Source organism: Tympanuchus pallidicinctus, unplaced genomic scaffold (assembly GCF_026119805.1).
Source record: "Tympanuchus pallidicinctus isolate F22 unplaced genomic scaffold, pur_lepc_1.0 scaffold3, whole genome shotgun sequence".
Classification (NCBI taxonomy): domain Eukaryota; kingdom Metazoa; phylum Chordata; class Aves; order Galliformes; family Phasianidae; genus Tympanuchus; species Tympanuchus pallidicinctus.
The window spans coordinates 50,177,995-50,191,066 of NW_026294747.1; the positions used below are offsets into that span (position 1 = coordinate 50,177,995).

General features: G+C 39.6%; 1 long non-coding RNA gene across 1 annotated transcript; it reads left to right on the forward strand.

Moving 5' to 3' along the window:
- The first annotated feature begins 3,147 nt into the window (after positions 1–3,147).
- Positions 3,148–12,186, forward strand: LOC128085887 (uncharacterized). Its single transcript, XR_008209144.1, has 3 exons — positions 3,148–3,272; positions 10,974–11,047; positions 12,157–12,186. It is a non-coding gene; the product is annotated as an uncharacterized LOC128085887 (long non-coding RNA).
- Positions 12,187–13,072: the final 886 nt, after the last annotated feature.

The following is a 13,072-nucleotide window of genomic DNA, read 5'->3' on the forward strand; positions in this document are numbered from 1 at the left end:
ATTGAGGTCAGAAGTTCCCATATTTAGCTTGAGAATTTAGAAGAGTTTCCTTCGCTGTGCTGCCAGTCAGGATTTGCCTGCAGGTGAGCTCTTGTCTGTGGCTCAAATCAAGTTAAAAAATTGAAAGTGGTCACTGTTCCACTGTGTGGGAACATCTCCTGTCTCTGTATTTGTGTAAAAGGGCTCTAAATTACTCCTGACCAATGTCTGCCAAACATCTTTTGAATCTTCCACAGGGGAATTTCTCCATGCTCAGTCTTCCTCTCTGACATGAAGATGACCTATTGACTTAGCTAAGATTTCGTCAAAATGTTAGGTGTAATCCTCCAACAGCTTCATGTTCATTGCAGCTCCCAGCAAAGAAAGAGAGGGTTTTGTTACAAGGGCAAGGAGAGGAAGAGAATTGGTGGAATCAAGCATAAGCCAATCCACATGCAGAATAAAACCAGGTAATAGATCAGGTTATTTTCAGGGTTACCTCTAGAGCAACCTATATGCAGAATCCAACTGCATAAAGTGATATACATGTGCCATAAATAACAATGAATCTTAGAAATGTAATTTTCTGTCAGGAGTTTGAATGCTTGTGAAAGTTCATAAATAACTGATGTTTATTACCCTCCACGTGGCACTGTTGCAGTAGCTGATAATGACTGAGTAAACAGTAGATGGGATGAATTCCTCCACTGATTTCAAATAAACCTTATGAGTTGAAGCAATAAAGAATGTTAAACAGTGTGCACAAAATAACGTGCTGTTAGATACCATATATGATGCTTCAGTAAACACTAAGGCATTTTAATCTTGGTTCCAACATAGTAAACTGCAAGACAATAAGCTAAGGAAGCATGCTATTCTTTAAAACTCTTCCAAATGCTTCTGCATACTGTTACCCTGTACTTAAGACTGCTGGCAGATGCTGCTGTCACTTTCTTTCTGTGTCATTGAAATGAAATTGGTCTGAAGTTCAAATGAACATATTCATTTGTGTTGAAATTTATTATTGTAACTTGCATAATGTGTCTGTGAGTGTGGTTGCAAACTCAGCTCCTGTCCATAAGAAGTGATAAAAGACACTACAAGAGGTTTATGTGGCCTCACTTATACTACTTGTTTAAAAAGAGCACCCAAAGAAGAAGTATTCTTGCACAAGAAGCCTACAGACAAAAGCACTCCAACACACCAACAAACCGGAGCAGTCAGCCTGAAAAAACAATGCCCATCTTTGTATCAGTGGCCCCATTGGTCAGAATTCCCCCTGCACACTGTGAACCAGTTTCCAGTTCTCCTCACTGATGTGATATGTTCCATGTGCTGATTTCCATTTTCTTGAATTGCTCTGTGGGGTCAGCTGCCTCCTTTTTCATGCTGCACTATCAGCGTTAGAGATCATAGAACCATTAAAGTTGGAAAAGACCCCTAAGAACATCTAGTTCAACCACCAACCCATCCCCACCATGCCCCTCAGTGCCACATCTATCCTTTCCTTGAAAATCTCCAGATGCATATTATACTTCTCTTCCAAATACGTGCTGACATTGTGAAGAGCTATGCAGTGGTATAGGAACCAAAAGGCTGGATGCAAGTCCCATAAGATGGCAGATGGCAATGCTGGGCCTGCTGCAGACCATCCATCAACACACACAGCTCCTGCTGCACCGTAGAAGGCAGTAAGAACAAAGGTGTGTTGCCTTCTGATGACTCTGAATGAGCATGCAGTGTGTCCCATACACGGAAAGGTAAGTAGAAACCATTACACATTACAAAAATGGATGGTGTTTTCTGCTTCAAAAACCGCTACTATGTATTACAGTGTTTGATGCTGGAAGGAAAAGGAGGAGGAGGAGGTGTTTAAGTCATTAAGTACTGCTGGCTTGCAAGGCTGTAATACTTAAAATTTTAATGGAGCAATGGCACTATGAGATTTGTAATACGATGTGAAGTTCAAAGAATTGACAGTGTTTTCTGGATCTTTGCCACTCTCATTAACAGAAAATCTTTTAGTTAATAAAGTAGAAGTAGTGGTAGACACAGAAGGCTAATGACCACTTCTGTCTATTGAAGTGAGTGAACCAAAACTCTTGCGATGTCAAAAGTACACGCTTGACACATTGGTCTCTAAGGAAGGAGGAATGCTTGTAAGAGTTAGTGTAACTTGAGGTGCAGGCTCAAGGCTGCCTTGAAAATATGCAGGATGAGTCCTCTTCTACAAAATCTAGGAGATCTGGCACTTGACTGCAGATTACTGCAGATTGTAAACTCAGCTGGGCTTTACAACGGCATGATTTGGCAGTAGTTTTAAAAATAACGAGCAACTGTGCTAGCTGTATGCAGCACGCATCCAAACAAATGCAATGACCTGCTGTGATGTGCACTGGAATCTGTTCTCTTCTTTGATTTCATTTACATCACAGTGATGCAGCATGCTCCTGGGCCTAAACTGAGACTTCCGTGGCCCCTGATTCACTGAAGTGGTGATGGGTTGCCCCCTATAGGGAAGGAAAAATATATTTCAGCCACCTCTTCTGTTTACATCAGGTTTCTTTTGCTGGTTTCTGGGTGGAGCCTGGCAGGGGCTGAGTCTGGGAGTCCCCAAAGTGGCTTGTGGTAGGAGCATGTCTGAAGGATCTGCCAGGGAATGAGTACAGAGAGAACAGCCAGGGGAAAAAAAAATGGTTTCGATGCCCTAGATGTATGGGTTTATTTATTTATTTATCATCATTCATAATAAATAAGCAACCTTTTATTTATTTAATGTGATACATTTGTAGATTGAAGACCTTTGCAAAAGCAGTGCAATATTTTCGTTCCAAATAGCTGAGAGCATCACTTCACAGAAATTCAGACACTGAATTTAAGTGTCAATTATGCTAACAAAGATTAGGTTTCAGCTCTTGCAATACTTGCCTCATTTCAAGAGTTGGTGTTTGTAGTTCAACTGTCCCTATTCCTTTTTCTTTTCCATGATATTTGGCTAGCAAAGGGCTTCCATGATCCGCTTTAAGTATAACTCTTTGTGCACAAGTAGTCCGTGGGAGCAATGTCTTTTTAATCCCCATCAGTAAGGTGAGCCTAAGTGTTTTAACTGCATTCATGTGCTGCCAGCAAGTTTTATACTATTGGTACAGATGGTATGGATAAGAGTCTCTTTATCCTTCTTTTAGAGCTGAAACCTGTGTCAGTGTCCACAGTGTTTGAATAGTCTGGTTTTAATAGAAACATGAAAACGCCATATGGAGCCAGACAACCATTTCCTTCCTTCAGTGTGTTTGGTGAGTTTGAGTTTACTTTAACATGACATCTTATAAATCATGTATCGTGTAGTGACCATATAAGGTTACCTTTTATTGAAAGGATATTGATGTTGAGAGCTTGCTATGCTTGGATATTTATTAAGGAAATGAAAGATATCTAGAACATATGATATGCTTCGTGTTGCTAAACATTATTAGTTTACCAACAGAAAAGTGTTTCTTTTTCTTGCCCTCTGAGTCTACAAGATAAAACACTGAAATAAAATTTGCCCTTGAATTAAAGTCTAATACTGCGTACATCCTGTTGAAGTCACAGACTATTTGACAGCGTGTTTTGAAATCACTCCCGGCTTCATGTTTTATGCAGGAAGGAAACATACCTGTGGAGACAGCCTCAGGCAGTGGTAATTAAAATACGACTGTGTGCCACATGACCTTAAGGCATATTACTGCTTCAGCCCTTCACCTTGCAGTTGTTAAAATACTGGGCTAGGTTTATTAACAAAGCACCATCTCAGTGTAAGAAATGTGCTGGGGGAAACAGGTCTACCATCTTCCCTTTGTAGGAAGGAAGCAGTAAGTGATAGCTCAGTAAGTTCTGTGACAATGTAATATCTGTCCATTTTCTTCCCTGGCAGCTGCAGGTTGCCTAAAGCAAATGGTCCGACATAATGAATCCATCAGTTTTGGAGACAAAGCACAAATATAAAGATAGCAGCAGAATAGAAATATCTGAATATATGTCCCCATGCTCCCAGTCTCCTAAGTCCTCTGATTTTTCCTGATCTCTCACAACGATCAAATCTGAAAAATGCATCCCTGTTTATTCCTGTGTGTGATGGGCTGTTAACCAGAGTGATCTGCTGACAGTTTCAGGAAGAAAATCCTGATTATCTCCTGGGACAACCTGTGCCTTGCAGGGAGAGGTGCTGCTTTCCTGTGTGACCCCCTTACCACCCATGAAACCATTTAGATACAAATCTCTCAACCTGCATCTCATCAAGCTGTGTGATGTAAAGCGACAAGGCTTTTCAATCTGTTGAGATTGACTGTACTATGACACCAATGTTTGATTTCTTCAAACTGCTTTTAAAGAAAACAGGGATTCCCAAGCTCTTCTTATAGGCATGAAAAGAGAAAAAAAAAATGCCAACACGTTTTCTTTTGGTATCACTTAACAGGGATCTGGAAAATAACAATTCTATGTGCAAGTAATCCTTACAGTAGTAGTTCCTAATGCTGGGGAGGTAATAAATACAGTGTCTCTGCACAAGTGGGGAAGTGAAGGCTGGGAGAGCTCTCCACCACATCAGAGCCACATTGTCAGGCACAGAGCCCAGACTTGTTGAAAAGACTCAAATACAGGACTTACAGCTGTCGGAACTTGGCAGTTCCCAGTGGGAGCTGGCAGGGTTTGGGGCAGGTCTTCCAAAGTTCCCCATGCTGAATGAAGCAGGATTTGGTGCTGGTGTGGTGGCTGGTGTGGAGTTTGTTACTGGTCAGCTTGTAGGATTTGTGCTGAGCATGAGTGTGTCTTCTGTGCACTGTGCAGTCAGAACATGTTTGCTTATGAATGGGTGTGCTCTTCGGGTGGTCCTTGTTTGGTTCTCCATGCACATGTATTCAAGCCATCACACTACATCTGTAAGCAGACTTGATGGAGCAGAAGGGTAACCAGAGACAGAAGTGGCAGCAGAACAAATAAATCACATCCTACCATAGCACCTCTATAGGCAAATCCTAATGTTTGCAGACTCTGAGACGAGTAAATAAAGAACATTCAGAAGTACAAAGCATGGTTAATGACCATCTTACAAATCTGACTGTTCTTTCCTCACATTCACATTCGTTTCTTTTTGTTTTCTTTGTTGTTTTTTTTTTTTTGTGTGTGTGTGTGTGTTGTTTTTTTTTTTTTTTTTTTTTTTTCATAGAGGCTTAATCCCTTTTCATTTACATTTGATTTCCTATAAATAGCTGTGTTCTGTTTAATGTATTTATGTTTAAAGTCATGTTTACTTCAAACACAGAGAGACTTCAGATGTCATTCATTTACTTCTGGCAGGGGACTTTGGACATCTGATTTCCTCTTGTCTTATGTATGAAGCTGCTAGGAGCTTCCAGGCATTTATTCAGGCGCTGAAATGACCTGCTTGAAGCCATCACCTGACTGAGATGTCTTCCTTACCTATGCTTACTTCACTCATCTTCTTTCCTGTGCCCAGTCCTTCTTCACTTTCTCTGCACAGCACATCACAAGGACTCTGTGATTAGACACAGAGGATCTAGAACTCTATGCCAGTAACTTCTGTGGTATCCTTTGAACATCACTTCTTTGCCTGAAATAATTTAAGGCTTACTTTATTCAAGATGGATGAAGCATGGAGTTTCTTTCTTATGATTTCTGAGCTTTTAGAATTTCCTAATTGAGGCAGCTTCAACAGGCTGTGTAAATAGTTGCATTTGCACGATGGGCACCATCATCTTAGCAGCTAATGAAATCCTATACTTCTGCACCTGGGAAGTTGCTAAGTAATTGTGAATGCAGGGTCAAGTTTAGCCTTGGTGTAATTGTCATAGTTTTTGTTTTATGGTCCCAGTGTGATTGTAAGCTTCGTTTGGTCTGAAAACAAATCAAACCATTTCCTGCAGAAGCTGAATGAAATGACGTGGGGATTCATCAATCAATGTCTTTTTGAAAAGCTCATTAGAACCAGCGGCCGTTAGAGGGCAATGGCCAGAGGTTATGGTCTTAAAGCTATCATTAAGTCTGGCCTGACACACAGGTTTGTAAACCATAACTCAAGGTTTCACAGTTAGGTAAATTTACACCAGCTGAAAATCTAGCCTCCTTCTTTTGTAACGTATGATAACTATTACAATTGAAACATAGAGAAAAGCTCTCATTTTTTTTCATAGAACAAAATAATCTATCAATGTGTGTGTCTATCAGATTGACAAAAGTGCATCATTTCAGTGGTGTGATTTCCTGTTTGTTCATGTGAGGTTGCAAAAGCCTCATAGCATTAAGAAAAAGTAAAGGGGAAACAAAGTGTTAAATGTGCAGAATATTTTTCCCCCTTACTCATCTTGTTCTACTACAGCAGAAGGGCAGTGAAAAGATTAAAAAATAAGAGCCAGTCCTTAAAACAGAGTTGTGATCAGTAGAGCATAAGCAGCACTTCAGAGTAAATTTTATAGAATTATAGGCAAAAAATTCCATTCAGATATGCATCATAGATTAAAAAGAAAACAAAAAAGCGCACAATGAGTACAGTGTTGTATTTTCCAAAGGAAAATATATTACCATAGCTTAAAATGACAAAATATCAGAAAGATTTCCACTTCACGGTAGATTATTTTGTATTAGAAAACTCTAGAAAAGTGCTTTGGGCTGAGTTCAGAAGGGTTCATTATTTGATACCACCTTATATCCTGTGGTAGTAAAACAGGACTTGCATTGTCCTCTTGGGACTGCTCTGAACAAATGCAGCTTGTACAAACCCCATGAGCTTTGGGGGGACAGGATTTTGCAAGGTCAGTTCATTATGGCCTTTTTTTCCTCTGACACTCAAACTTGAATGAGTTGTTGAGTTTCACTCCAGACAAGGACTGTTCAGTGCCTTTTTTTTTTTTTTTTTTTTTCCTCCATCAGGTTTTGTTCATCAAAATGAGTGAAAGGGGGCTCATTCCCCTGTATATCTTAGTGAGCCCAAGTGAAAAAGAATAAAACAGCATTTATCTAAAAATGTATTATGGAGTCTGCCTGCTGATGCAAAAAGAAAATTAGCACCTTTGCTGATAACTTGGATTGCCTTTACTCTTATGACATTTGCAGCAGTAATGATTCCTTTCTGTGAAACAACACTTTCTGAGGAAGATTTTAATTAGAAAGTTTCTTTTATTTCCCATTGTACTCATGGTACCAAAAGGAAACATGTCAGTGTCCCTTCCATGAATTTATCACATGCTTTCTGCTTTTTATAAAAAATGGATATCTGACACTGAAGAAAGGTACAGTTTTGTGGATTGCCCTCTGAAGCTATACTGCATTGTGTCTGCTTCATTCTTCTCTTCATTCTGACCGATTTGTGTGTTATACTGGGAAGCTGTAAATACGAGAATAGAATGAAAATAATTCAGAGTGCCCTTTAATAATGGTCTGGAGTTGTGTGTTTGCTGTTCAATGCACATGAAGATTTACAAAGAGACATTTTGGAGACACATAGTGCAGAACAGATTGACCTAACTGTATTTCTGATGCAACCAATTTGTTTCTATAAACATAAACTTCTTCCAGAATATGAATCAAGGAAGCTGTCAGTGAGCTGAAGTTACTTAAGCATTAGAGGAGGCTTCTGGTATGTTAGTCTTTGTGGCAATAAAATCTCCTTAGGGAATGAAAGCAAATTTATGACCTATTACTACAACATGTTTAATGTTTTCAGGCCTATCTCTGAGTCTAGAAGACTTTTTTTCTCCCTTGCAGTTGAATTTATTAAACATATCTAGATTGAGGTATCACAGAATTCATGGGATTATAGAGAAGTGGATTGGGAGGGGATCTCTGGAGGTCACATAGTCCATTCCTCATGGCAGGACAGCATACGGCTGTACATGGATCTCCTCTGAGTGATGTAGGCTCCATGGCAGCCCTAAGATCTCTATTTGATCATTCTTTAGAACACCAAAAAGTTTTTCCTAATGTCCAACCTAAAACTTTCTTGCTAAATGATAAAACATTTCATTTTTGTCCTCTCCAAGCAAGTTACAGAGAAAAGACTGTTTGCTTTCTCTTTAAAACAACAGTTTACAGATTTGAAGATCACTGTTGCATTTTGTATTAGTCTCTCTAGGATATGAAGCCTACCTGTTTCTCCTAGATGTCCAGATTTCTGGTCATTCCTGTTGCTCTTCTTTCAACCTCATTGGCCCACATGTTCCTTGGAGTTAGTTGAGGAAAATATAATTTGGATGTAATACTCTGAAGTCTTGCAGGTATCGAGTAAAGGAAAAAACTTATATTTTTCTTAATCAGGGCGAAAGTTCTTATGTTTTTATGTTCATCTTTTGACCAGCTGTAGAACCCAGATTCTTACAAAGTAGTACCAAGCCAATTATACCAATTATACTTAAATTATGTTAGAAACTGTTGGTTGCTTGTATAACATAGCAGTCACCTCACTTGATTTGCATCCTATTCTCGGAGACTATTTCAAAATGATAAAGTTCCTCTGCAGTTCTTGTCCTCTTTCAAAACAGATGCAAAATGGCTTCCACCAAAGCGAAGTTTAATAACACCACACTCTTTATCATTCAGTTCATTCACAATGAATAGTAAGAGGTGAGGAGAGACCTTTGTGGAATCCTCTTGCAGCAGCATTTGACAATGAACCATCAGAGATTATACTCTTCAGTGCGGCCTTCTGAATAGTTTTGCATTCACTCCCTAGTAGTATTCCCTAGTCCACATTTTTTCTCTTATTTATCAGAATGCTATATGAGACAGTGTCAGAAAACTTACCAGGGTCGAGATATATGATACTGACTGCTTCTCCCATGCCCACAAGGTCTATTATCCTGTAGGGGAAGGAAATTACATTAGTGTGACACAATTTGTTCTTGACAAATCCATGCTGGCCATAACTCATTTCCTAGTTATCTTCTGGATGCTTACAATAGGTTTTTGATTATTTTCTCCATCATTTAAAGTAATATAGTTAGAAGAGTTGTCAATTAAACATCTTTTTTATGCATCTTGTTGCACATTCGTTACCTAAAACTACACAACAATGTAAATTTTATCAATTTGCCCTTTTTCTAAGAATGGTAGAAATGAAGTTGCAGGTCTTTTTGCTCCTTGCCAGGAAAACATGTACCTTCTGGGAAGAAGTCTATTTTCTGATTCCAGCCTTTTCCTGAACACATTTCTCTTTTTCTTTCTCTCTCTCTCTTTGTTTTGATGGGGGAATTTAATCAAGTAAATTGGAACTCATCAAGCTGAATATACTCCTTCAGTTTCATTGGCAGCAATCAGGTTTTGCCCTATGTAACAAAGGGTGCAAGTCCCTCTTCACCTGGGTGTTGGAACCAAGAGGACTTGCTTCAATGTCCTCTTCTGGCAGAAGTGGCACTATTATATAGTCCCACTGGGAAAGTACTGATGCTCTTCACACAGCAGTCAGTAGAGAGGAAAACCAGTTGCTGCAAATGGGGGACCTGGCAGCGTGGTTCCAGGAACAGGGTTACTGGGATGCTGGAAAGGAGGAATTAGAAAGAAAGGGAACAGTAATAGCAAATAAACCCCTAAATTATTTTACTTTGTTTTCAACCCAGCAAGCAGGAAACCTGTGAGATTTCATCTGGCAGTCACTGTTTCCTAAACTTGCTTTTCTTTAATCATCTATCAAGATACACACAGGCCATAAGGCTTGTAAAAGCTCTTTGTTATTTATTTCTTTCACTAATCATCTCTGGTTAGTATTTATTGCATGATGTGGCAGGCAGAATAGAGTGACCTTTCCCTTTATCCACATTTCCCCCACTCTCTCTGGAGAAGGAGGTGGATGTGGTAGGTATCTCAATGAATCTTCCAGACTGTGCCAAATTCTAAAGCCACCTGCTGTGATCTAAGAGTTTAATACCAGAACCACATTGCAATACTTTCTAATAGATCTCCACTAACTGGTCTTAATCAAGTCTAGAAATGTTCCACCTTTTCTCTGAAAAAGGTTAAAAAAAAAAAAAAAAAAAAAAAAGCAACAACAGAGAAATTGAATTATATACGACCTTATCCGCTGCTAAGGGCTTTTATTGGGTATTGCCCTGCATAGAAACTTTTAAATTGAACATACTGGTATTGCTGCCCAGTTTCAATGAGATAAGTGTCGAGCTAATTGCATGTAATCCTTTCTGACAGACACATCAGGCATTTAAAACACAAATGCTCAGATTAAATGCGAATCAGGTGGTCTACTCCACATCCAGGCAAGTGAATGAAGGTTTCCTAGACTAGAGTCTAGATTGTGCAAGTTTTAAGATGTGCTCCTAGACATAGAGGATAGAGAACATCTTATACTACCATGTTTCTGAAGCTTTCCATATTTAGCAGAAATCATTAACCATTCCTTTGTTAGAACAGCCTGCTCATGAAAGGAAGTTCAAATAATTTTTTTTACTGCTTCCAATGTGTTTTACAAAAGGAAAATGCAGCTGTTTGTGCAAATGCTTTTGTACATGAACTGAACTGTCACTATTGCAACTTTAGCCAGCTGTAGAAAAATATGAAGAAATTATACCTGGTCTTTTTAATTAGTTTTCTTTAATTTACCTGTTTAATTGAAGTAATTCCTATACTGTTCTTGCTATAGTACAGAACTTCATCTCCTTATTGTTCCACTTCCCATAATTTTTCCTCCAAGGCTTTGCAGGTGAAATATTCCATTGCATGAAATAAAATATGTTTACTTGAAGTTTATGTTGAGCTGCAGTGAATTTGCAGCTATCTTCTATAGGAAGCTAACGAGCTTTCTGGTTTTCTCTAGAAAAATATGCCAGGCAGTTTAGAATATAGATGGATTACAATGAGAGTTTTGGATGAGTATCAGAACCAAAAAGAATTAACAGTAAATGGTTGATTTGACATGTTGCACTTATTTTCCCCAACCATGTTTAAGTGGAACAGCAACATTCTCTGACTTGCTTCTTGTTGGTGTGTTGCAGACTTGAAGAAACAGTAGCCTGGATTGGTCCTTGATATGTAATTACTTCATGAAGCACTGTACACAGGACTACAGGTGAGACTTAAACTGCTCCTTTTTCTCATACTCTCCTATATGAAATGTGGCTGCTTCTGACTAATACACTGGTACACCATAAAGAAAGAAGAACAGCCCACTGCTTTGGTCTCTAGCTGGAGGTGGCTTGGCTCTCCTTGTCCATCTGTAAGTCACCTGCTTGCTTCAGTGTCTGTTGCGGTGAAATTAATGGGATTAATCATAGTAGTTGTCAGTCCTGAGGCCAAAAACGGGAAAGGGAGGATGCTTGAGGTCTCTGGTACAAATAATAGCTTTGAGAAAGTGAGATTAATTCTTCACTGTTTCTTCGTAACACAAGTATTGGAGTCATTCACTAAAGTGATCATCATTAAAAAAGGCAAAAGAGAGTTTGATTTTTGTTACATACATCACATGGTTAAAATGCGCACTTTACTTTGGGAGGGAGAGTCAAAAGTACAGATAGGTGAAAGAGGGTCATGTAGGACAAATCCTTTAACAAGACTGTCAACACAACAGTCCAGCTGCATCTGCAGCTTTTGCAGGGAAATGAAAACCTGGCTATCAGAAGCTCTGAGGATGCAGCAGGGAAAGATCATCCTTTTTTGCCTCCTAGTCTTTTACTTGCTCCCATATCACTGGCTTCTCTGGCACAGAAGGGGAGCTTTCTACTTGAATCCTGCACTCAGTCCAGGATACTGGTGGTACTGATAGGAATAGAGGGTGGTTGGTCTAGATGATCTTGCAGGTCGTTTCCAACCTTGTGATTCTGTGATTCTGTGATAGTGTAGTTCTCAGTGGATATGGACCATGTATTCCTGTGAGCAATTCACGAGCTGGCCTGCGTGCCTACAAGAAGTCAATGTTCTCTGGGCTAAAATGCATGACAAAATTAAATCATTTTTAAATTGGAGTTAATGCTAATAGGTATTTTTCCGTAGAGCTCATCACGTTCTGTTTCACATGCGAGTCTCTCTCCTTGGTTCATGAAAAGCAGTCGTTTCTTTAACCTTCTTTTTAAGTAGGTTTTTCCTCTCATTTCCTCTATGTCTGAAATACCTGACCACAGTTCCTGGTTATTATTATTGTAACACCTATAATCATACTAATAACTGTCTTCATTTGCACAGCACCATTAGCCAAGCCTCCCAGCCAAGGAAGGAATTGCATCTTTTCATTAGGATAGTAACAGTCTGAAGGCATTATAGGACACAGCGTTGAGTACCACCAGACATGGAATTGAGCAGGTAAGCAGTGTACAGACATTAGTCCTGGAGGGCTTATCCAGAAGAATTCTGGGATTTCTCACAGGAAAAGAGAGTGAGCCTTTGAGAAACGTGCTTTGTGACACAGAGCAGTGCATGCTTATGTGTATGTGTCTTCAAAGGGCAAAGATCAGCTAAATGGCCAGCTCACCTGAATGCCAGTGACTGTTGGATACCTGAATGATCTTTGAATGGCTAGCAGGCTGCTTGTTTGTGGGGGTGGAAGGGACATGGCCCTTACTCATGTGGATAAGCTCAAGAACATGTTAAACAGCTATGTGTATTTGTTTGGGTTATTATTAGTGCCCTAGGTAAGCTCGGTGTCCAGCATGATAGTACAGAAGCTTTGTTCAATGTGTATGGTATGTCACTCATACAAGTCTCTGCTCTGATCAGGGTGACCCTTCCTTTGTTTCAGTGTGACACCTTGTGTTCTCTGTGGTTGTTCAGTGATTACACGAAGGCATTATGCTGACATCCAAGCCTATGTTACCATCATTAATAACAATAATACAAAAATGGCATGCTGTTTTCTGCAGTGCTTTAAGGCTACTTGCAAATTAAAAGTCAGCGGTGAGTGCAACAGGCTGCTTTCTCAGCAGTGTTGGCAGTGCAGAGCACAGAGCAGCAGCTTGGCCCCATCCATGCCTGTTCACAGATGTGTTTGTCTGGGGAATGAAAGCAGAAACCAGCGCACTTCAAGGCTTCCCTGTGGTTCAGCCTGCTCCTTGTTGTTGACAGTGCTGTTTGATGCCTTCTGGGTGCATGTAGCCATGGGATA